The following is a 25,514-nucleotide window of genomic DNA, read 5'->3' on the forward strand; positions in this document are numbered from 1 at the left end:
CCCAGCTGCTCACAACCAAGGACAATACATTTTATACCTTTGATTGGAAATAGACAAAGCTAATCAGACCCCAGAGTTTAATGAGTAGCATTAAGACAAGCAGGATGGAACCCAATAGAATGATCCCAGGGGTGGGGAGGGAGAATTAAAGCATACAATGGAAAGCTGAAAATCAAATAACAACACAAACACCAAGCTAGCGTCATAAACGAGAGAGACGAGAAACATCCCACCCACCGAACAAGAACAGGGCGCTTCTAGAAAGGAGCAAACCCAACCGGTTCAAAAGAGGCCACAAGAAGGAGCTCAGAGGTATCGATCAATGTTTGTCTTTGGTTTTCGTCAGAGTGAAAATCTAACTTGGGGGTGGCCGTTCTCTCATTGCGGAATGAAATGAAGAAATTAGCTACCCCCCACCCCCCACCCCCGATTCTGAGTGAAAGGGGGCAAGAGAGAAAGCCAACCTCCCGAGAAGAGTAGAGTGAACAGGGAACAGAGAAAAGCAAACAGAACAAGAGCACAGCCTGGATTCCTGACAACTTTCCAGCTCCTATTTGTGCTTTTGGAGAGGCCCCCACTGCCTGTGGGTCCTGCGAGATGACCCAGTAACTTTTTAATAAATTCTCCTCTTGGTTCAAAATTAGGTCAAGTTGGTTTTCATTAGAAGGCAAAAACTAGTCTTCAAATAAGACAAAGGGGAAGGACTGGAAGGTGATGAAGCCCCGAGTCCCCTGGGATCGGATGGGACTAACTGGGGGGTCAGAAGCAGGGTAGACTGCACTGAGGACCCTGTGCCCTTGTACTCATGCTTAACTTTTCCTAAATGTTGCACTGACATTCAGATTATGAATTTGGACAGCAGATGCCCCACATGCCGCGTTTTCTGCATTTACATTTATTTTCTTAGCATCTTGAAAGAAAGATGGGGCTTAGCCTGCCAAGTCTCTAAGCACCTTATAATAACCTATTCAGACATCATATGGAAGGATTAATTTAGCCCTTTCACACATCAGTACAGTAGCAAAGACTGACTCACCTTCTCATGTACCCAAGGCAGCCTGGAAATTTGAACTAAAGCTGCAGATTTACCTGACAATATCACGTTACATTGTTTTAATCCTTAAAGTCAGAGGATATACACATATACATATATGCAATAGGTATATATGCCATATATATACATGTATAATGGGTATCCATTCTAGCAAGTTGAATCACTTCAGTTTCTGGTCCTTTTCCCTCTCTCCAACATCCTCTTTGGATGTCACTGGAAATGAGGTACCCAAGACCCAAAGGGTAAGGCATCCTGGATGGTCTCTGTGGTGTGAGCCCACTAGAGAAGACAAATACAGCTTTAGTGGGGATGCAAAGAAAAGCATAAGGAGGCCTTCCCAAATGCAAGTTACAGTTACTAGAGGGAGGGGGGCGTTTCCTTATCTCCAAACTGGCGATGCCTTTCCCGAGAGTACAGGCATTCATTATTTCTTTGTTGATTTTGGTCTTTTTGTTTGTTTGTATTCCAGGCTGGGACAAGTCGCCTTCTCAACCCAGCCATAGTTCATGAATTGGTGTTTAACCCAGATCCCATTGAATGCTGCGGGAGCGAGGGGAGGAAACATCCCACACCCAAGTGGCCAGCGCCATGAACAAAGGGGAGTCTCGCGGTGCCAGCTCTTGGCTTCAGTTGGGCCCAGCGGGAATCTGAAGTCCCCGTGCCAGGGTGAGGGCAGCCACCGAAGCAGATGCTGGGCAGCTGAGAGGAGCGATTGGTTTCAGAGGCTCCAATTCCTTGTGGTGGGCACCTTCCTTATTCTCTTGGTGGGAGGTTGGAGGTGGCTGAGGGGGCTGTGCTGTCCACCGCTGGCTGCCAGCTCAGCTCGGCTTGGGAGAGTTGTCACCGGTCTCTGGCTCCAAGCGGGTTTGGTAGGAAGCAACTGCCTACTTATGAAGATTTATGGAGAAGCCGACAGACATTAGGCTCTGACGCAGACCTCAGGTGAGCGCTCTCCCCGTGGTGGAGGGCTCGGGATGATAGAGAATGATTTACTCTCCCCTCTGGCTCCGTCAATATTCCAGCCCTGGGCCTGGCCCAGGAGGAGAAGTGAGGCTAAGGCATGGCTTTCTGGCGGTGTTCATCCTTCTTCGGAGAGAACGAGAGAGACTGGCACTTTCTGTGGCATCTCTCACGGAGGGGGAAGGCCAAGATAAATGGATAGTTTCAAGGTCATTAGCTTCCTGAGCTCACGGGTTGCTTCCCTCTGCCAGAGGGCTGCTTGGAGAGAGGTTACCGATGCTTTGTGGCTGGACCAGGGGAGCCCACATTTGGATCAGGGGCACTGGGACTTGCTGCCAATGGAGAACCCACACTCTGGGCCTGGGGAGTGTTTTCTCTCTCCCACAAGTCTGCCTAGGACATCAGACATGGGGCCTGCTCTCATGGAAATCTCCAAAACCTGCGTTATAGACAGCAGTCAACACACCGCTGATACCCAGTCTTTCTCATCAAAGATGAAAAAATATAAATGAGAGAAGAAGATGGGGGTGGGGCTGCCAGGGGCTAGAGTGGACCCGGAAACCAGGACGAAGGGTAGGGTGTGGGGGAGACTAGGAAATCCATTCTTCTCCCATTCTGCATCTTCCTATCCTCTTGGCCTATGCCACATCCTCACTTCTTGGTAAGTTCGGTTTGTGCTGTGGCCTTTTGGTGGGGAAGTGACGTGGGCTTAACGTTGCATCTATTTATAGCTCTCTGAGTTTATCTCCAAGCCCTGAAGTTACACATGTACGCATCTTGACACCAGTGTGTACCCACTAGTTTGTGCTTCTCTTGGGTGGCAAATATCAATTATGTACTGTTTTTGTATGTTACAATAGAACACATTATTTGTTTTTTTTTTTTTTTTAGCATTGTGGTGTGTGTGTGTGTGTGTGTGTGTGTGTGTGTGTGTGTGTGTGTGTGTGTGTGTGTGAAACTCAGGACCATGGACTTGCCAGGTAAGCACTCCACCACATAGCTGCAGCCCAGCCTCTACCGTTCTTGCCTTGTGAACAGTTGACTAGATCACTCTAGCAACGTCATAATGGCCATGGTCATTCCACACTTCCTGGTGTGCTATCTGGGTTAAATATCCACAGCTCTACATCTGTCCTATAGTTCCTTTGGTGTCTGCATTCCTAGACCAGAGCAGTGTGCTCATTGCAGTGTGGGATGCCAGGCACTGTCATCAGACTCCATAGCTTATAGAAGAGCTCATTCACTCATGGATTTGTATATATTCTGTGGGTTTGGACTGATCTATAATGCCATGTCTCCATCATTAAAGCACCCTACAGAGTGCTTTCACTGTCTGTAAAAAAATCCATGCATTTGGATTATTTATGCATTTGAATTGAATACCCGGATGTTAAATAATTCACCTCTGGGCAGTCTTTGGTTCCCCCTCCATCCTTATCTCCCACAGATGGAATCCAGGGCGTCAAAATGGACTAAGCAAGCAGTCTAACTTAGACCAGGATCATGTTCTCAGCCTTTCTAAGTTATACCTTTTAAGAGGTTCAATTATCTTTTCCAAAAATATGTCTTTCAAAGTCCCCGCTAGCTACAACCATTTGGTTCTCCATTAGAAAGTGTGGAGCTGGTGGAGGGTACCAACAAGAGATGAGGTGTCTTCTCTCACCTCAGTCGCCTCAGATGCCTGTTACCCCTTATTTATTTTCACAAAGGCTGCCCCCTCTACCTCTTGCTTGCTCTACCTGCCCCTTTCCCATCTGCTTGCTCTCCTCACCACTTGTGGTCTAGCGGAGCATCCAGCCCACTGTGTGGTTGGCAAATGGCCGCCCACACACACCTGCTGCTCAGTAGAATGGCCCAGAAGGGAGCCTGCCACCGTCCAGTTAAACAAACGCTTGAGACTTGGCCCCCAGACACAGCATTTCCGGGCAGGAAGGCTTGCTTACTGCCGCTGCATGCTGAGACCCGGATGCTCTCCAACCTCACCTTCAGGATTCCCTTGGTGGGCTGGGCTGCTGGGGGTGGAAGGGGAGGCTGTGGCTACAGTCCAGGCTGTCCACCTGGCTTAACATTATGGGCATGGGAAGGCAAGGAAGCAAGCCTGCGCGATTCCCAGAGGGACCTGGCTCGGAAAAGGTCCGATGTGTAGAAAGCCCTGAAAATGGCTGCCTTTCTCCACCCCAAAGATTCAAGTACTCTGCTTTTATTGTGACCAAGATGGATACGTGTTCCCACACACTCTGCAGGACTGATCAAGGTGCCAGGGTAGCTTCCCTTGGGTGAGGGATAGAGTTGAGGAGCTGGAGAGCACGCTCAGACCAGAGCTTTCGTCTGCCTGGACTGGTTGTTGATGAGGAAGGGTATTAGGAAGCACACACATGAAGGGCTGCATGGAGTGAGCCACAGAGGAAGAAGGCATGGAAGGTCCGTGGCCTCTCCAGCAACACCAACCTCTGCAGCTCCACATTAAAACCAGAGTTCTTGCCATGCGGGATGTCCCAGGATCCTAGAGCCTAGAGATTGGGTGTCTCTCAAGGACTTTATTGCTTTGGGATGTTACTGATAATCAGACGCTGACAAAATAAAAAAGCAAAGCGTAGTAAACAACAAACCCCTACCCCACTCCCCGGAAATGGTATCCCTAGGATGGGTTCTGGGTATCTAGATCTGCCTCCTAGGTTGGTCTGTCATAGTGGGTTTGTGATGTCCATGAATGTGTTATCTAAGTAATTTCACTTGCAGGTGATAAATAAAGCAGCAGTTGCCACTCCTAGTTTGAAGGACCTGACAGGTTTCATCTGGAGCATGTCCTGTCACCTTTCCCAGTGGTGACTTTGATAAACAGGTATTGAACAAATGACGCGCTTGTCACTACACTTCAGTGATGAGACCTTGGTCAAGGAAGAGCTGACTGTTTGTAGAGGATGGAGCTAATGAGACAGGCATATTGCTTGGAAACCTGGAATGGGGCTGCTGTCCCCTTTCCGTCCCCTTTCCTTTTTCCCACCCTTATTAGGCAGCGATGACCAGTTTCTGATCATTTTCTTAGGACCACAATAGTCTGCTTTATGTTGGTATAACTAAGTGATTTATAAAAAATACATGTGTATTCAAAAGCCTTGCTTGGGGGAGGCTGTCTTGTTCATGAGCCCTCTTCTCTCATTACAATGCTAAGACAGGATGTGTGTGTTGAGTTGGGTGTTTGTCCCTTTTATCTCTTATAAAGCCATGGTGCCATCACAGGGCCCCACCCACATGACCTCACAAAGACCCAACATCCAGCACACATAATGTTGGGAATGAACTCTCGCCATGACACTGCTCATCAAGGAGACTTCTCCTTACAAAAGACTATTAAGGAGAGCCACAGCCCCTCAAGATGCAGGTGTGGAGCTCGGTTCCTGCTCCTGCTCTTGCCCCTGAGACTGAGGGAACAGTTCAGAAGAGGGAGTGGGAAGATTGTAAGATTCAGGGGAACAGGAAGTCTGCTGTGAGACTGTGTCTCCTAGAAATTGGGTCAGAAGAGCTATGCAGTGCTTAGGAAGGCTTCCTTGTTGATGAGTTCTCTTCTCTTATCGCACCATGAAATCTTACCAACATGGCTGCCCAAGCATAGACTCAACAAAGACAATGACAACAGACACGCTAAGGTAGAAGGGAGACGCCCAAGGCCTCAGCCCCACGCAAAGAGGTATAGGCAACAAGGGAATGCAGAGAGTTGGAGAAATAGTCTTCTCCAGGGAAGGGCACACCAGCCAGTTATTCAAACCAGTGGTCAGTCCTGAAGGCATACATACAAGCAACGTCATATGGACTGAGCAGGTTATACTTATGTGTTTAGGAATACACCACACACACACACACACACACACACACACACACACACACACACACACCAATAATTAAAGAGGCTGTGAATTGGAGAGGCATAAAGGGAGAGATTGGAGAGATAAATGAGGAAAATAATGTAATTATAACCTCATAAGATAGAAATTGTAATTAAAAATTTTCAACGTGAGTTTTAAAAAAGCTCAAACTTGGTGACTATGGCAAGAACCACATTTGAGACATTATTTTAAAGCCACATGGAAAATCTCTTTGCTTCTGGGCAGCAACCATTGGTCTGCAATGGGTGTGGATTCTGAGATCCCTCTCCAGAAGAGATTTTTTTTTCTTCCAAAAAGGAGAGACACATCCCCTGCTCTTGACAGTGTCACCCTTGTATCTCTTAGCCTTTGTATAGCTTTGCACTATTTACAGAGCATTTGCATGGACAGGACCTCATTTGGCAACTCCAACAATTTCATAGCTGCAGCTATTGCTGTTGCATTTACTGTGAGAAAACCAGGAGATGGGACAACTTTGTCCTCTCCATGAACTCGCAGCCTGGGAAAGACAGAGAGCCAAGGACAGCCATCTAATATTTCTTTCCATTCTCTCTTTTTGAAGATTTATTTATTTCTCTATTAGGTACACAGTACTCTTCCTGCAGGCCAGAAGAGAGCACCAGATCACATTATAGATGGTTGTGAGCCACCATGTGGTTGCTGGGAATTGAACTCAGCATCTCTGGATGAGCAAATAGTGCTCTTAACCTCTGAGCCATCTCTCCACCCACCTAGTATTTCTTTAAGATATCAACACCAAGGATGGAGGTACAGTCCTGGAGAACGCAGTGTCCTGGGCTCTCACAGTCCTCCATTGCCAAAACACTGTGTCGCTCAAGTGTGACCCATTTGTAGCAGGAACGTTAACTCCCAATCTTCTCAGAAGAGAAGGATGGAGGTATTTGAAGCACAACAAAAGGCTGGGCGTGTAGCTCAGTGATGGGACACCTGCCTCACAGGCCCAAGGCCCTGTGTTCCATCCCCAGCACCACAATAAAAATATTATAAAATACAATCACAATAATGATGAGCTGAGAATGTATGGCCCATCTCTCCCCTAGCTAACAATCAGAGCTTATCAAACACACTCAGAAAGGCACCTGTGGCCTGGCTCTGTGGAGCTTTGCCCAGGTGTGGGACCCACTGAGAGAAGAGACAGTCCTACAAAAGTGCAGAAGCACACACAACCACCTCATCAGAGTCAAGAGATGGCTCTGCTGTTGTGGTCATCTTCCTTAGCCAAAGGAATGGGGTTGCTTTTTTTGAGTTTCCTTGACTTTGCCCACTGTGTGCTTAACGTTGAACACCCTACTCCCAATGTTAAGGGAGGAAGGGGACTAGAGAGAGCTGCTTGGTAAGGCCACTTGGTCCTGGTAGCTGAAGGTACGTTGGCAGGGCTCAGTGTGGCCTGGGCTGCTGAGGTAACATGCATGACTGCTCCCGGCAGCGGCCCAGGCTCTGAGTGGGCATTGGCGCCTGCAGCCTGGCCTTGGACAGTTGGTTGGTCTGCTCACAGTTGGGCCTCTAGTTCCGGCGTTTGCTGAAAGCTGTTTTTTCTTTCTTTCTTTCTTTCTTTTTTAATTCCAGAATCTTCTCTGCTCATGGCACCTTATTGTTCTATAGGCAGGTTAAGGCAGAATGTTTTGGAGTCTGTTGCCTCACACCAAATTAAGGTGTTCATCTTTTAACTCATCCATGAATTAGTGGGCATTACCTATGTGCTGGGGTGCTGATCCCTAATTGTAAGCTCTGCTTATGCTGGGCTCTATAAACACAGGATGCACATGCCCCCAAAGGAGTGTCTAGATCCATCTAGGTCAAAAGCAAACACTGGGCTCAGCAAGAACAAAGAAACAAGGTCCTGAGATCTGTTGTACTCCGAAGATAGAAAGGGGTGTCTGGTCCAGGGCTGTCTCAGGATAGCTATGAATGAAGCCCAAACTCATAAACTTAGTTATGACTTTGAGATAACTTTTGGAACTTTTAAAACTTTTTATTAGCATACACGGTATTAGATAATCTTTGTGGCATTTTTTGAACCAGAGATGTTTGGAAGCCATTGGTACAATTCTCAAACACAAACTTTGTAGATGACCACATCACCTTGAGCTGTCACAAGGGTAGATGCCTGGAACGTTAAGCCATCTCCTAAAAGGCAGGGCTTAGGTCTCCTGCCTTTGGCACCGTTGGGATGGGGTGGGGCCTTCAGGATCTGGAAGGAAGTTAGGTTATGGGAGGCATGCCATCAAAGTGGACCTCGGGACCTCAGGTCCTTTCCTGTCTCTTTCTTTGCTTCCTGGAGTCACGTGGTAAGCAGATCTTCTCTGTCACATACTCCCGCGACAAGGTACTCTGACCTCATTATCCCCAAAGTCACAGAGCCAGGCAGCCATGCTCTGAAGCCAAGAATCAAAAGAAATCTTTGCCCCGTCTCAGTGTTTTATTGCCATGAAGAGACACTGTGAGCACAGCAACTCTTATAAGGGAAAGCATTTAGTTCAGAGGTCTAGTCCATTACCACCATGGAGGGTAGCATGGCGGCGTGTAGGCAGACATGGTGCTGGAGAAGGAGCTGAGAGTTCTACATCTGGATCTGCAGGCAGCAGGAGGAGAGAATGAACCACTAGGTCTGGCTTGAGCTTCTGAGACCTCAAAGTCCACCATTCCCACCCCCTCCAAATGACACACTTCCTCCAACAAGGACACACCTACTCCAACAAGGCCACACCTCCAACAATACCACTCCCTCTGAGTCTCTGTGGGCCATTACTTTTGTTCAGACCACCATACCCCTTTACAGTGTGTTTGTTGTGGGTATTTTTGTCCCAGTGACGTAATACGAACTTAGTCAATGTCCCTGTGAGGTGACCACCCTTGTACTTTCTTGTGTCTTTGGAGAGGTGACAAGTGTTACAAACTGCAGAGGGTGCAGGTTCCGGTTCCTTAGACAGCCTAGTGACATCTACTTGAATCTTTTCTGGCTTTCTCAGTCCACCTAAGGGTCTCGTAGGGTACAGAAGGACAGTCATCTGCCCAGTAAGAAGACAGACAGACAGTCATAACAACTGCAGGTGTGGTTATTTTTGTAGAAAAGCCTTCGCAATACGAATGTTGCCACCAGCGTTAACTACACCATCGACATTCTATGTCAGTTATCTGGAAGCTTGGAGAAAGCCTGCGAGGTGAACAGCGTCATCTCTACTCTGCTCATACAGCAGCATGAGACCCAAAGAGGCTAAACAAGCCACAGCTGGCCTCACAGCTAGACACCTGGTAAGTGTTTGAACTCAGTATCAAAGACTCTCCAAAAATAGACGGGAAGGGAAGTTATGGCCAGCTGTTGCACCTGACACCATATTCCTGGACGCCCCAGGACTTGGGGAAAATGACTCAGCAGAAGTGTTCTGTAGGAGGAGCCAGGGGGAAGGGCAGTGTCACAGACTGGCTGTGTGTCACAGACTGGCTGTGTGAACTTTGTCCAGTTTTTTTTTATGTGTGTTTGTGGAGCCCTTCTGGAGAAGCAAAGCTTTACAGTATGGTCTGGGTGGAGAGTGACATGGAACAGCGCACAGTCTGCACAGCACAGGGACTTGAGTGGCCACTCACAGGGTAAAATCTAACAAAAGGACATGGAAACAGGTGGGGTCATTCTTGAGAGTCACTGCCTTTGATGGGAGGGACTTGTGGAGTAGAGGCGGCAGAGGGCGGGTAATGTTCCAAAAGAGGCTGCAAATTGGGATGCTGTCTGGAGAGGAAGGGGGCGGCAGGACAGGTCTGTTGCATTTTCATCTTGAGGAAGAACCCCCAGGGAGATACAGGCTTTCTTGTTTTACAGACAAGGAACCAGAGAGAGGAAGAAGGAGGAAGAGGGGGAAGAAGAGGAGGAAAAGGAAAATGAGAAAGAGGAGGAGGAGGAGCAGGAGGAGGAAGAGGAGCTGAGGAGATAGAAGAGGAGGAGAAGCTGGAAGAGGAGCTAGAGGAGAAGGAGTAGCTGGAGGAGGAGGAGGAGTAAGAGGAGGACATCTGGTGGAGGAGTGGGAGGAGGAGCAACTGAAGGAGGAGCAGCTGGAGGACGAACGGGAGGAATAGGAGCAGCTAAAAGAGGAGGAGCAGCTGGAGGAGGAGCAGGAGGAATAGGAGCAGCTAAAAGAGGAGGAGCAACTGGAGGAGAAGCAGGAGGAGCTAGAGGAAGAGGAACAGCTGGGGGAGGAGCAGGGAGGAGCAGCATTTGGAGGAGGAGAAGGAGGAGGAAGACACAGAGGTAATTAGAGATAGAACTGAGTCTTGGCTACTAACTTTTCCCTTCCCATCCATACTTTATCCCATCAGCACTTTATCCTCTCAACATCAGGACATCAGAGCATCCAAGGCTCTGGCCTATTCCCACCAGAGACTGGACACATGCTGACTGGTAATAGTGTAAGTTAGAACCCGAGGAGGACTGTGAGAGGAGAGAAGGGGAGAGGAAGGAAGAAGAAGCGAGGAGAGGCTAATCTCAACCCTGCTAACTCACGCTTTCCAGTGCCGTAACAACTCCGTGTGGGTTTGTGAGAGACCAAGCCTGATCCCACAGTTCAACCCGGGGACCCACATCAGAAAAGAGAGCTGACTCAAGTTTTCTTCTGAAATCCACAAGTGCACAGTGCCACGAGTACACACACACACACACACACACACACACACACACACACACACACACACACACACACTAAATCAATCAATCATCAATAGATTTTTTTTAAAAAAAGTCCCTTGTCCAGTGTGGTGCATGCCAACTTTGCAATCACCACAGCCAACATCTCCCTAATTTTGAGGATGTTCAGACTACAGCTGTTGTGGGAACTAGAGTAGGTAACAACTGCCCCCCCCAAACCTCCCTGCTACCCACTCAAGGGAAAATGGGCACATTTAACCTCCGTTCACTATAAAATCCTGTCTGGGTATGAGCAACTCAGCAGGAGGCATGGGCATCAAGGTTCCCCCCCCAAGGCCAGAGATGGAGGGGGAATTACTATGAGCCCCCAAAAGCTCTTGCTCATACTGGGCGCAGCAAATAAAAGAGAAAGGACGCCACGCCACACGTAGTTTTGCGCACCTGTCATCCTAGCGCTAGAGGAAGCTGAGAGAAGATCGTGAGTTGAGGCCAGCCTGGGCTACGCACTGTCACAAGAAACAACAACAAAACAACTATAAAAATGAACTTCTTAATACCTGTACTGATGGGTTTGTGTGGCTTTCAAGTTTAGAATCTAAGGGCCCTACCAGGAGAGATCTTCAAGGCAGCCACTTTCTTTCTTTTAAGATTTCTTTTAGATTTGAATTTTATATGTGTGAGCATGCACACATGAGTTCAAGTGCCCTCAGAGGCCTAGGGCATCCGATCCCCTGGAGCTGGGCTTATAGACAACTGTGAGCTGTTCACTGTGGGTGCTGGACTTGGGCCCTCTGCAAGGGCATGCACTCCAGGACCGAGCCATTTCTCCAGCCTCAAATAGACATGCTCCTCCGTGGCATGGGTTTGCCTGTGGACTTTGTATCTTTGTGGTAGAAAATGTCCCTTCTCCTTCAGAAGAGGCATGGCTTTCAGAATGTCTACACCTCAGATTTCCCAATGAAAACACTTTAAAGGGGTTTCTCAGTCTCGTGATACTGGGATCACCTGGAAATATGTGCACTGTGGAGCCACAAAGGATTCACTTTAGTGTCCACTCCAACTCTGAGGTAGTAGTCTACACAATGCTGTCTGCTTCCAACTTCTTGATAAGAAAGCCTGGTGGTAGTCACCATTCCCCTGGGGCCTTCCAGCACCTTTCAAAACATTCAGGAGACAAGTGGTAACAGCAGCTGACAACAGACATCTTTGGTAAGCCCCCTAAAATGACCCGAGTGTAACTTCGAGAGAGGCTCAAGACAATTTGCCAGGGTCCTTTTGAGAGCTCAGGGTGGCCGGGGTAAGAGACTGGAGGTGTTGTGTAGAAACATGTGTCCATGGTCTTGGTGCTGACAACTGGCTCCAGGTGATCAGTCCTGAACACCTGATGCTGCTGCCAGGAAATCTCTATTACTCGTGGTGTGTCTTTTTCCTGTCTTCTCCCTTTGGGGATGTTTTTGACTACTTCCGGAGACAATTAAAATGGTTTCTCATCCCCATGACGTTAGTTTAACTTAATTTGGATTCTGTGAAGTGGATTTTGATTGCTAGGAGGCTGATGCCTTTTCATCTGAGTAGCAAGAATATGGAAACATTTCTGCCTTGCCCTTCACATTTGATTGATACTTTTCACTTTGAAAGCTAATTATAACCCATGTGAAGGAAAAATGGGACTTAGAAATATGGGTTCTTTTCATGAATTTTCACTCTGAAAATTCAGGTCATCTGTTTAGTTTTCTCATACCTCAGTTTACTCGTCAGGCAGTCAACTTGCTGCGGGAGTTAAGTCATCTTCCTGTGGCCGTGACAAAGTACCTGGAAAAAGAAACCAACAGAAGAAAGGTTGATTGGTTCATGACTCCAGAGGCCTCAATCTATGGTGGCTTGGTCCTGTTTCCCAGGGGCCACAGTGAGGCATGGCAGGGGGTGTCCGGGAGATGGAGGGAGAAGGATAGAGCACAGAAAGGGAATGACCTAACGCCCTTCCACTAAGCCCTACCTTCCAAAACGTTGTCTGTCCAAGAGCACCAGAGCTGGCGACATATGGCTTTTTGGGACATCTCATAATTAACCCACAACACTCATTTACTAGCTAGGGTGTATTCCCTCTGACATCCAAACACAGCAAGCTATGGGTCTGACCTGCTATAACCCGTATTTTAACAGGATCCAAGCCTGTTGAGGACCTCTAAGGCTGCCCTGCCTAACTAACCCTTTCACTCATAGCACGTATACACATGTCACCCCTGGAAAGTGGCAGTCTGTACTAAGCCTACTATTCCTGAGGCTAGAGACCTCTATACTCAAAGCATTCACTCCTCTCTAAATCTGGGTTGTTGTTGGAACAGCCCCGCCTTTTCTCAGATGTCTTCCTATGCTCTCTACCTGTGTGTCCTGGCTCTGCTTGCCTAGGTACAGCAAAGCAGATGGACTCTTTCTGTCACCACAGCCCTTCAGGTCCGATTGCTCTTTTACAGGCAATCTTTGCAAGCGGTTTGAGGTACACAGAGAAAGAGCATTTCGAGAGAGGGAAATGTACCGTTGCATCTGTGGTGGTCCCTCCTGCTACTGGCAAATTCTCAGCTAAACAAACAAAGATGTGTTCCAGTGAAGTGGGAAACCTGTAGGGTGCACTTGTTCAATACAGTAGGTTTCTGAGATGGAGGTAACCCCATTTCGGATTCACACATCACTACACCCTGCCTGGATGATGATTTTTTTTCTCTCTCTCATCTGGAGTGTTTACACAGCTAATGAGATGGCTGCATTTAAAGGCTGCCCAGGAAGCAAAGGACCTATGAGCCTGTTTAAGATTTCAAGTGAGAGCCTTCGGCTCTGTTTATAGAAGTTAACACTTGACATCGAGAATCTACAGTACTAGTTAGGAAAGATTTCTTGTAATGTAACCTTGGTGACTGAAGGAGATACAATTGATTCACTTGTTCAACACATGTTTGTTGAGTGGCTATTGTATGACATGAACCTGCTGTAGACATGTGTTGTGTAACAGAAAGAAAGAAGAAAATACCCAGATGCAAAGTCCCTGTTACTGCAATGCTGACATTCTGGAAAAGGGATGTTCTTAGAATGTGTGGTCTGACCTTATAATAAACAAATTACATGGTAGGTTAGAAGATGACTTGGCTGAAGTGCATCTCAGAGGTAGAGCGCTTTGCTTAGTGTGTGGGATGAAGCTTTGGTTTCACCTCCAGCACCAGAAATTTAAAAATAAATAAGGAGAGACTGAAGCAGCAGTTGTGGATCTGTGCTGAGCCCTCGGAATACACGTTATGGTTATGTAGCTTCAGGTTTTTGTGGGACTCCTGACAGTGAGAGTGGGTGTGTCTCTGACTCTTGCTTGCTCTTGGGATATCTCTTCTACCACTGGGTTGCCTTGACAACACTGATGGGAGGGGTTGTGCCTGGTCTTATTGTATCTTATCGTACCATGTTCCATTGATGTCCTTGTGAGACCTGGCTCTTTTCTGGGGAAGATGTAGATGGGGTCGGGAGTGGATCTGGCAGAGAAGGGAGATGTGGAAGGAGAGGAGGCTGTGGCTGGGATATATTGTTTGAGATGATGATGATGATGATGATGATGATGATGATAATAATAATAATAACAAACAAAAGAAGGAAGGCAAGCTGGACAAGCTATGGGGAGCAAGCCAGTAAGCAGCATCCCTCTATGGCCTCTGCATCAACCGTCCTTACTTCCTTTGATGATGAACAGTGATATAGAAGTGTAAGCCTCTCCCTACCCAAATAAATAAGCAAAAGGTGGTAGCTCTTTTTTTAAGTTTTTAAAAAGTTATATGTGTGTATTAGGGTGTGTGTATGTGTGTGTGTGTTTGTGTGTGTGTGTATGTGTGTTTGTGTGTGTGTCTGTGTGTGTATGTGTGTGGGTGTTTGTGTGTGTGTATGTGTTTGTGTGTGTGTCTGTGTGTGTGGGTGTTTGTGTGTGTGTCTGTGTGTGTATTTGTGAGTGTGTGTCTGTGTGTGGTACATAGGCACATGCACATACATGCAGAGTCAGAGGGGAACATTGGAGCTCTTTGTCTATCGCTCTATGCCTTATTCCCTTGAGGCAGGGTCTCTTACTGACTCTGGAGCTTACAAGCTTGGGGCCAGATTCCTTGGGCCAACAAACATCAATGATCCTCTTGCCTCTGCGTTACCCAGCTCCCCCAGTGCTGGGGTCACTTGTGCATACAGCCACATCCGGCTTTTGACATGGGATCTAGGGCCTGGGATTCAGATCCTTTTATTTATGCAGCAAGTGCTGTCACCTAGTGAGCCATCCTCTCTCCAGCCCCAAGGTTCTGCCATCTTTAAAGAAGAAAACAACAACAACCGGACTCAGTTAGGGGCAGGCGTGCTGGGATGTAACTAGGGCACAGGGATCAATGGCTGAAGGTGATTTGGAGGCAGCCCTTCTAAAATCTGGGGCACCAGAGCATCCAGACTTGGCACTGAATCCTTCACAGGCCAGAACGTAGTAGCTTCCAGTACTGGGACCTGGACAAAAAGAAGTCATCTGCAGAGAAAGAGTGAGGAGAGGGTGAGGGTGGAGGGCACAGCTAGGAAAAGGGTGTTCAGATGTGGACAACAGGTATGAGAAAGTGACAGTTGGACAAAGGGACACACCCGAAATGGCCAGGAAGTCAGGAAGAATCCAAGAGGAAACAAAATACTAAATGGCTGTTTTGAGTATTTTAACAGTCATAATGGAAGTCATGAAAGGACACTTTATTTCATTGTTGCTATTATTGCTATTATTATGTTGGGGGTTTGTTTGTTTGTTCCAGACAGGATCTTTCTTTACAGAGTTGTGCTGGAATTCCCCAGGTACCTGCCTCAAACTCAAAGCGATCCTCCTGCCCCAGGCTCCCAAGTGCTGGGTTTATAGGCATGGATCATCACACCCAGCAAGGAAGATTGCTTTTATTTTGTGTGTGTGTGTGTGTGTGTGTGTGTGTGTGTGTGTGTGTGTGTGTGTGTATGTGCGCTCGTGCGCATGTGCGTGGATGAGGAAGCCAGAGGCTGACATGAGGTACCCTTCTCAGAAGACCACCTTTAACGGGAATGTGATTTGGTCATGGTGGACCCTTACTTTGGGTTTGGGATCTGATATTGGTGGGGATCTGGGTGAATGATCTTTCTGCTGGGCCAAGAATAGGGACACGAGACAGAGAGAGCCACAGCTGATGTGTGAGACTCTGGAAGATGGAGGCAAATCTCCGGTGTCAGAATCCTAACCCAAATGATCTGCCTAAGGCAGGAGTCATGCAGGTGACCCAATATGGCACCTCACCAGCACAAGAAGCAAGAAAAGACCTGCCAGCATATCCAGAACCAGGAAAAAGGTCAAGAAAGGCCTCTTGCCTCTGCATATTTTACCTAAGGGTATAATTAACATATGTGCCATAGGTTGTCTCTCTGAACTGTTCTGAGAGCAAACTAAGCCAGGGAGGCAGCCAAGGGAGTTGCCCCTACCACTTTCTCCCAGTTGAGCCGGAGCAGAAAAGAGGTACTTGTACCTTCTTTTAGTTTCCGTTGTGGTCAGACCTGTCTATGCCTCAGGCATAGGAAGCTAATGCTGCACTGTTTTGCATCTGAAATGTACCCACAGGCTCAAGTCTCAGTTTCTTGTTCCCCACATGCTGGTTGTGCCATTTTAGGAGGCCATAGAAGCTTTTGGAAGTGTTGGGGGGCTAGCTATTAGGAGCCTTGAATGGTTCCAGTTGCCTTCCACTTCCTGGTCTGCTGGGATGTGGAAGCCGCACACTGTCACCACCATGAAGCCTGCCACGCCTTCCCCAGCACAATGGACCAAAGCCTCAGAGACCGTGAGCCAAGAGAGAGCTTTCTCTCCTTCTCTTGTTTCTGCCTGGTATTTTGGTCACAGAGGTGCAACAGCAGCTAGTACACTTGAGTGGTGGACAGGATGTCCATTCCAAAGCATTCACAATGAAGGACAGAGCCCTGGACAGAGGACAGAGGACAGAGGACACCATCCTCTCAAGGATTCAAGGTCTACTGAAAGGAGGCTCAGCTATTAGGGGCATGTGCAAAGAACTGTCTTGTCTTTGAGTCTGAGAGCCGCCCTGTGCTGGTTTCTATTACGGACTGTGCACTGGATGAATGCCTCTTTTATCACAGGACAGCTTTCTGAGGACCCACATGAATTCTGGATTCTTAGCCATGAGGAAACTGTAGAGGAAACCAGGGAGCTGGTGGGACACAGATCATAGAAATCCCAGCACTCGGGAGGCAGAGGCAGGCTGATCATTGTGAGTTCAAGGCCAGCCTGGTCTACAGAGTGAGTCCAGGACAGCCAGGGCTACACAGAGAAACCCTGTCTCAGAAGGGGGTGGGGGGAAGAAATGCGGAACCGAGTGAGCAGAATTCCCATCGCCTCCACGTGATGCTTTTACTCTTGAGAGTTTGTGGTTTAAGAGTCCAGCCTTAGACACAGGTGTTTAGGAATCTATAAAAATGGATGAGAATTGAAAACTTTATTGGCCCCTAAAGAAAACTACATAATTGAATTAATAAAATTTCAATTTGTGGAAATGGCATCATAATGACTTATTTAATTGCTAAGCTTAGTACAGTTGTCCCTTAGTGTCTGTGGGGGATCCGCTCCAGGACCACGCTCCCGCATTTGAATCAGCTGTACAAAATGGTGCCATATTTGCATATAACCTACACAACCTTCCCAAATAATTTAAATCATCTCTAGATGGCTTTAAACACCCAAGGTAGAGTGAAAGCGCTATTGAAATAATTGTTTTAATGCATCCCTTAGGGGATAATGTAAAAAACAACAACAAACAAACAAACAAACCCACAAATAAAAGCCTATATGAGTTTATTACAGATGCACTTCCCTGCAAGTATTTTCTATCCAACATGGCATACAGAACCTCCAGATATGGACGGCTGACTGTTAATCAAATGACACATTTGAAACCAATGAAATCTATAGTTCTCTTTCTTTCTTCTCCCCACACCCCCCCACCCCCCCAGGAATTCCTAAGCAGGCGCAAGAACTGCCAGGAAGCCATCGCCAATCATCGGTTAAATTACTCATAGCCAAAACACTTCAAAAGCAAAAATTATCATTTTAAAATGTAATTTTTTTGAGGCAAAAATAGTACTCACTAGACTGAACATGAGATGTGGGGTTAGGGTCCAGAATTCTGACAAGCACCGAGCCATCCTGTGCAGCCAGGTGGGCGAACGAAGGTGGAGCAGCAGGCTCGCTGCAGAGACCCTGGTTAAGTAAGCCCACCCCCCCACCCCCCCCACCCCCCACCCCCCCACCCCCCCACCCCGTTGCTCAGGCTTCCTGTGGGCACCCTACCTTCCCCTCTGCCTTCCACACCGTGGCCTCCTTCCCTTGCTTCAGTAACTCTTCTCTGGAACAAATCCTCCCATAGCACTCCTTTCCAGAATGCTACAGTAACAAGAGTTCTCAGAGGCTTTGATTGATGGGGTTTTGAAACATGCTTTCTTTTTGGCAATATTTATACTTGATCCCGCTTGGACCGACCACACATAACTAGAGCTTATCACATTGCTGGAAATTATGGGAAGGCTTGGAGGCACAGGAACCCTGAGCCTGCCGAGCCCCCGAAAGAACAAAGATTAATACCCGCTTTGTGCCTCGCTGCCACTGACCTCTGACCTCTGTAAATAACGTTTGGGAAGGATGGAGCGCATCATGATCTATGATATGGTGGCGGCCACTCCAGTTGCTCTGTCTTCGGATGTGATTTATCATTCTCTCTGGTGACACAAATCATGGCCCTAGCCTGACGTGCTGGAATGTTGGACCTACTGACTGCAACAGTGGCGAACCTGGGTTTGCATCCTAACATTTTTTTTTTTAAACCGGAGTTAGACCTAATCTCCTGTTCAATTCGGAAATATGCCGCAAAAACACACTTTGCAAACCCCTTGGTTTCGCTGCTGGCTGGGAGCAGCAGCTCCTTTCCAGCTCTTAGAAGGATCAGTGAGAAGGCGTATGAATAGTGAAATAATCTAATTTTTTTCAATTTAAATTTTCTCATATTTATTTTATGGGGCTGGAGAGAAGGTTCAGCAGTTTAAAATGCTGGTTGCTCTTTCAGAGGAAGCCAAGCTCTATTCTAGCACCCATGCTGTGTGGCTCATAACCACATGCAACTCTGAGGGCTTCAATGCTCTCTCCTGACAAGGTAGTTAAGGCGGGATAGCTGTATGTGTCTGTGTGAGTGTATGCGCACGTGTGTACAGGGGCCCGAGGATTCCAGTAGAGGGCGTTAGATGCTTCAGAACTGGAGTTACTGCTGGCATTTGTGGAATGTCTGGTTTGTTACACAGCTGCTGGGATATGAACTCCAGTCTTGATAATTCCCCAGCAAGCTCTCTAAATCAGTGAGTCAACCCACCAGCCCAAACAAGGCCTAATTGTGGATGAAAAGTTGGTCTCACTTTTTTTTTTTCCTTGCCTGCCTTTCTTATGCCAGGTGACCGGTGAGACTAGCCTGGACCTAGCTATCTTCAGAGGCACTGAAGGAGAGGAGGCCTCAGTATTTTTCTCTCTTGAAATCTGATCCAGGAGCATGCTAGTTAGCCGGATCTGTCTTACATGGGGTGGGGTGGGGGATGGGGGGGCGCGCTGTGGCTTCTTTAGGTGGATGCTGACCTCTGCAGACATAAGTATTTGGTCCTAAACTCAGGGTGAGTAGCCAAGCTACACCTTTTCAGTCTGCCCCTCAGCATAACCATGTTTCCTGCAGTGGGTGGGGACAAGAAGGGGCGTGAGCGAGTTCTATGTGAAAACACCCCCTTTCTTGGAGCCTGCTCTTTTCTTAAAGGGTGATTCCTATTAGAAAGTACAGTCACTAATTTTTTTAAAAAAATTGACAGTGTCATTTCTCCTTGGAATAGCCATTGTATTTAATCCAACTTATTATTATTTGTTTATATAAAGAATCCAGGGATCTTGCATTTAAAAGTAATTTGGCAATTTCCCCTCTCCTACTTGTTTTTGAAACAGAGACCCACTATGGATTGGAGGTTGGCCTAAAACCTGCCATGTAGCCCAGGCTGGCCTCATCCATCTCACTCACTTCGGTCTTGAATTTTCCGGGGTTACAGGCATGTGCCAGCACCCCCAGCAAAGATAACATTTGAGTTGCAATGATTTACAGTTAGAACCTTCAAAAGGCTGCAATTGTATGTTAGATCAACAATTAAAGAAACAGTTTTTTTTTCTAGGTTCATGTTTTGATTAGATAGAAATGCAGAGTCCTAGCCTGACAGAGGAGTGAGGGGCCTTTTCTCCTCCGGGGTCCCCCCTCGAGCAGAGCATTAATGGCCCCCCCACCAACCCCAGCTTGTCTTAAGCTGAAGTCCTCCCAGTCTCCTTGCTTTACTCGCAGATTGTCCCCTAGTTTCAAACGCCTGTCAGAGAGCTAAGATGACAGATTTGCCTGTGATGGTGTGCTGAGGCAACGTGGACTGAGCTCAAGCCTTCTGGAACCCTGCTTTGTGACCCTGCTGAGGCCAGTGGTGACTTTGAGGGCAGGAGTTGAGGTAAATGTGACCCCAGAGGAAGGGCAGCAGAGCGGTCTAAGTGACACCAGAGTCTCACTGGGCAAGGAAGACGCGGCCCCTTATTCTACCTTGTTTTTTCCAGTTTTTAGATGTAGACTTCTGGAACCTTCCCCAGTGTTGTCCAAAGTGACATTCATTTGCTCATCTCAACCCCAGATGAGAAGTGACAATGAACTTTCGGTGCATAGCAGCACTTTGTCATATAGAGTGGGCTATTAATACTACCCCGGAGCCTTGGCAAAAACGCGGTCCTCCATCACATTCCACAGTCTACTTTTTCATAAACATCTTATCTCATCCAACCCAACATAGCTCTTAATTCTTTATATAACCGTGAAACTCAACACTCCACCTTCGTTGGATGGGTCCTTCACATACTCGCTTTATATTACAACAACATTAATTGCTATTTTATGCACATCCACAGACAGACATCTTCACAACTTCTTGGTAACTTACAAGTGCACTGGTTGACAGCATCCTCAATTAGCAGAGTCATTTCCATATCCTGGACATATATACATTGATCAGAAAAGATGACAATTTATTTTTAGACAGACGCAGCCTGCATAATTTAAATATATTTCCCATTTGGCAAAAATGGTGTTGTAGCTAATGTATGTTCAATATTTCCAAAAACATTGGTACTTTCCCATAAATATCTTCCATATTTTTTTTCAGTGAGTAATAAAAAAGGTTGAGGTGGGATGTGTTTTAGCCCACCACATTATATCACTCCTATTTTTCCTCTTTGTTGGATGGCAATCAGGGGCCCCGATGCCAAGCTTTGGAAGCAACAGCATCTGGCTCCTTGGCAGAACCCGCAGGCAGACTTGTTGCCAGCCTCTAAGCTGTGTCTGGGTCTGTTGCAGGGTTTGGCTGCAGATGGACGCTCTGGGTTGCCTCGTGCTTCTGGAAGCCAGTCCTGGCTTTCCTTTGATTCTGAGGACTTTACTCATTTTTATTCATTTGTGAGGAAGGGCCCTTCCAAATGTTTTATGAAACCAACACAGGAGAACATTAATGGATCAAATTTTGCCTTTGAAGAGGCAGAGGTCAGTGTACGTTTGGGTAGGAGACGCCACACGCTGGAGACAAGTCCACGCGTGGGCGAGCTTCATCCCTGGAGTTTCTTTCTATTCCAGAGGGCTGTGAAGGAGGGTGGATTTGCATGCCTGTCCCTCCTCCCTCGGGATGGGGCTGCGTGCTTACTAGAAAAACAGAAATGAGGAGAGCTCAGCCATCCTCAGATGGGGAGAACCTCCGGTTTCTTTTGTCTTTTTTATGGACGCAGACCCTGAGGACACACAGACCACAATGGAGGTCCTCTCCACCCTCCTCTCTATACTGTGTTACTGTTCACCTGAGCGTGGAACTACACTATGACGGGGCGGGGGGGGCGGGGGGGGGGAGGGGAAACGCATGCATGTTAAGTCTTAATTTAGTCTGAACTAAGTGCATACGTTGAAGCCAGATCACTTCTACTAGCTTTTGCCAAGACTGTGGCCTCTAGGGCAAGACTTTCCAGTTTTCTTAGAATTTTGAAATGCTGTCTCCAGCTCGGTGGGGTGGTGTACTCCTGTGATGCCAGGAATTGAGGAGCAGAATGATAGTGAGTTCAAGGCCAGCCTGGGTAACTAGCATCCTAGACTCTGTCTCCCAAAACAGCAACAAACCCAAAAGACATCCCAAATCATAGCAACCCCTCAACCGAAGAAAAATTCCTAACACCATCCAGGTTATGGACTACTCAGATGCATTTTTAAAAAAAAAGGAAAGAAAGAAAGAAAAAGAAAAGAAAAGAAAACAAAAACAAAACCCGTCCAAGCCTGGGGTTTGAGGAAGAGTTAAGAACCCTAGCTGTTTTTACAGGGGATCTGGGTTCAATTCCAGCACTTACAAAGTAGCTCACAAGCATCTATAACTCCAGTGCCAGGGGATCTGGTACATTATTCTGGCCTTTGTTAGATATTAATGTAGATAAATCACCATGCACAAAGTAAAAATAAAGGAAAAAATAATTTCTGTCTTGCATACCCATGATACCACTATTTTAATTAACACACGTTTTACTCTTACTGTAAAGATGGAACCGTTTTGTGGTGTTTTCTGGGTACGTTCCCCTCACCGGTTCATTTGTTGGCAGCTTTTGATTGAATACCGACTAGTTTGTCAAACACAAAGTCCTGCCCTCATGGCGCTTCTTTTCTACCAGGGGGAGGAAGGGTGTTATCAAATTGAGCACCAAGATCACTGTAGGCAGTGACAGTGCTGTTAGGGAAAAAAAAAATGGCAACATGTAGATCACTGTAGTGCAGGTGGAGAGCCATTCATGGTGGATTGGGGCCCACTCTGGGGCGTCTGTCCAAAGGAAATAAAATTACTACTTCAGAGAAAGCTGCAGAAGCTGGGGAGGTGGCTTGGTTAGAAGCACTGGCTGCTCTTGCAGAGGACTCAGCTCAGCTCCCAGAAGCTGTGCTGGCAGGCCTGTCACTCCAGTTCTAAGGGACCTGAGTCTCTCTTCTGGACTCCACTGGCACCTGTACATACTACATACATACACACACACACACACACACACACACACACACACACACACACTCACACAAGCACACACACTCACACACTCACACAAGCACATGTATGACCATCATACATATATACATACATGCATATATACACACATACATACACACACAGGAGGTAAATAAAAATGAAACAGCTCTTTAGTAAGGGCTGCTTTTTCCTGTTCACTACAGTATTTTTTCATAACAGCCAAGGCATGTGTCCATCCACACATGACTCAATACAGGAAATATAGTAAGCATGCATGATGGAATCTTATTTTGCCTTACTGAGAAGGAAATCCTGCCACTTAAGGCCCTGTCCATAAACCTTTGGGACACTATGCTAAGTGAAGTAAGCAAGCTGCAGAAAGACAGTTCCCACATGGCATCACCTAAGCGTATGACCTTTAACCCTGAGCTCATAGAAACAGGAAGTAGAAAAGTGATTACCAGGAACTAGTGATATTGGCAAAACAGATACAAATCTTCTGTAAGATGAATAACTTCTGTATACCTTAGTAGGGAGTAACTAACAAATATGTTTCATATTTGAAATTTGCTGAGAGTAGGTCTTAAGCATGAACACATACACACACACACACACACACACACACACACACACACACACTAGCTATGTAAGGTGATGCATATGACATTCAGCTTGCTGGTACAATCTCTTCAAAGTGTACATACAAACATCATGCTAGACATCTTTAATATGTATACTTTTTCTTTTGGTTTTGTGTGACTCTTTGGGTGTGTGTAGGTATGCATGAGTGTGTGTGCCCATATTTGTGCATGCATAGGCCAGAGGCGTTTTCCTCTGTCACTCTCTGCTTTACTCTCTTGAGAAAGGGGCTCTCACTGCACTGGAAGCTTGTTGCTTTGGATAGGTTGACTGGTCAGCAAGCTCCCAGAACCCACTCGTCTCTATCCCCCAGCACAGGGTAACAGTCACATGTGACATTCCCTGGCCTTTTCATGTGCATGCTGGGGATTCAAACATGTGTCCTTCTACTTGGATGGAAGGTGTTCTTGTCCCCTGAGCTGTCTCATACACTACTTGAATATATATAATTTTAGTTGACAGTTCTATCACACTGCAGCTTGAGAGTGGTTTGACTAGGGGAGACTGTTTAAGAAAGTGGCATTAGGTCTAAGACCACATTGGCAGAAAGGAGTCAGCCAGTGGCCTTCAAGGGAGATAACACCGCAAAGATGTCAACGAAGAATGACCCTGGCATAGCTGCGGCACAGAAGGGCATGGAATAGTAATCCTGCTGGGCGTCTGACAGGGGCTTGCTCACTGAGAGCAGATTTGTGAGTCATGGTATATATTCTAGTAGCAATGGGAAGCCACTGGCATTTTTCAGTAGAAGAATGACATAGTTTAAAAGGTCACTTTGGCTACAATGTAGAGGAAGAAAAGACACAGAGAAACAGGGAAGTTGTTACACCAGCTTCAGTTGCAACAAGAGATGATGTCCAATAATAATGCTCATGTTGGGTAATCTTTGCGCACACACAAACACACACACACACACACACACACACACACACACACACACACACACAGACTCATGCATGCACACACACACAAACACACACGTTCAAATATATCCACACATGCACACATACATGCATATGAATTTGGAATAATCTGTGCCTAATAGGACAAAACAGGATTTGGGAAGACACACTACTTCCGTGCACTAGGAGACTGAACAGTAGAAAAGCATTGTGTTTTCAATTAGCTTCAATCAGGACCTAAATGAAGTTAAGGCTGGGTGTGGTAATGTATTCCTGTAATCCCAGTACTCTGAGAGGTAGAAGCAGTTTGTGTTTGAGGCTGGCTTAGGCTACAAAGTGAGACCAAGGGAGGGGAGGGAAGGAGAGATTGAGAGTGAGAAAACCATCAAAAACATATATTCAGTGGGGTGTGACAGCACCCCCAGTCTAAGCATTCAGGAGGCAGAGGCTGGGGGCTCTCTGTGAGTTAAGAGGCCAGCCTGGTCTACACAAAGAGTTTCAGGCCAGTCACGACTACATAATGAAAGTTCATCTTAATATTTTCTTTTAAAAAGGTTCATTCAAGCCAGGTGGTGGTGGCACATGCCTTTAATCCGTGTACTCAGGGAGGCAGAGGCACGTTGAACTCTGAGTTCGAGGCCATCCTGGTCTACAGAGTGGGTTCCAGGACAGCCAGAGCTACACAGAGAAACCTTGCCTCAAAAAAAATTATTAACATGTCAAAATATTAAATGAGAAGACAACGCATCAAATAATCCAGCGGGATTGAAAACACAGCATGGCAGATTGCTCAGGAGAGGGGAGTAGACCAGGCAGAGGTCGTGGGGTGCCTGGAACACACTTCAACCTGTCCTTCACCCCAAGTTCCAGTTCTTCCCGGGTGCTCTATTGTCTTACTATATGTGTGGGACACGGAAGACAACCTCTTCCCTTGGGCTCCCCGTGTATTCCATGCCTCAGAATTATAGCCCCCAGTTACCTCCCTTCCAAAGATGAAAACTCTCAGCCACCCCGAGGAAACTGAGTTTCAACAACAGACTCGGAAAGAGGGAAGGCCTCTGCCAGCGAGCGTGGGGAGCCGCTCTTGTTGACCGTTGCGCATGTGTCAGGGAAGCAAGGGAAAAAAAGAAACCCACAGAAGACTGTAAGATGCAGTCACTAACTGGTGACTAATGTGGGGAAATACACAGGGCACACATTGGTGTCATCTGTTGAACTCTCGGGTGTCTAGGCCTCAGATCTCACATCCCTCACTCTTT

At 46.9% G+C, this 25,514-nt stretch overlaps 1 long non-coding RNA gene across 2 annotated transcripts; it reads left to right on the forward strand.

Moving 5' to 3' along the window:
- Nucleotides 1–1,438: 1,438 nt before the first annotated feature.
- Nucleotides 1,439–25,044, forward strand: LOC311605433. Of its 2 annotated transcripts, none has more exons than XR_014781939.1 (3): nt 1,439–1,996; nt 8,988–9,171; nt 24,810–25,044. It is a non-coding gene; the product is annotated as an uncharacterized lncRNA (long non-coding RNA). The 2 variants fall into 2 exon arrangements; XR_014781940.1 differs by lacking the exon at nt 24,810–25,044 and adding an exon at nt 10,228–10,357.
- Nucleotides 25,045–25,514: the final 470 nt, after the last annotated feature.

The sequence above is a fragment of the Acomys minous genome (assembly GCF_964271855.1).
Source record: "Acomys minous genome assembly, chromosome: 1".
NCBI classification, from domain to species: domain Eukaryota; kingdom Metazoa; phylum Chordata; class Mammalia; order Rodentia; family Muridae; genus Acomys; species Acomys minous.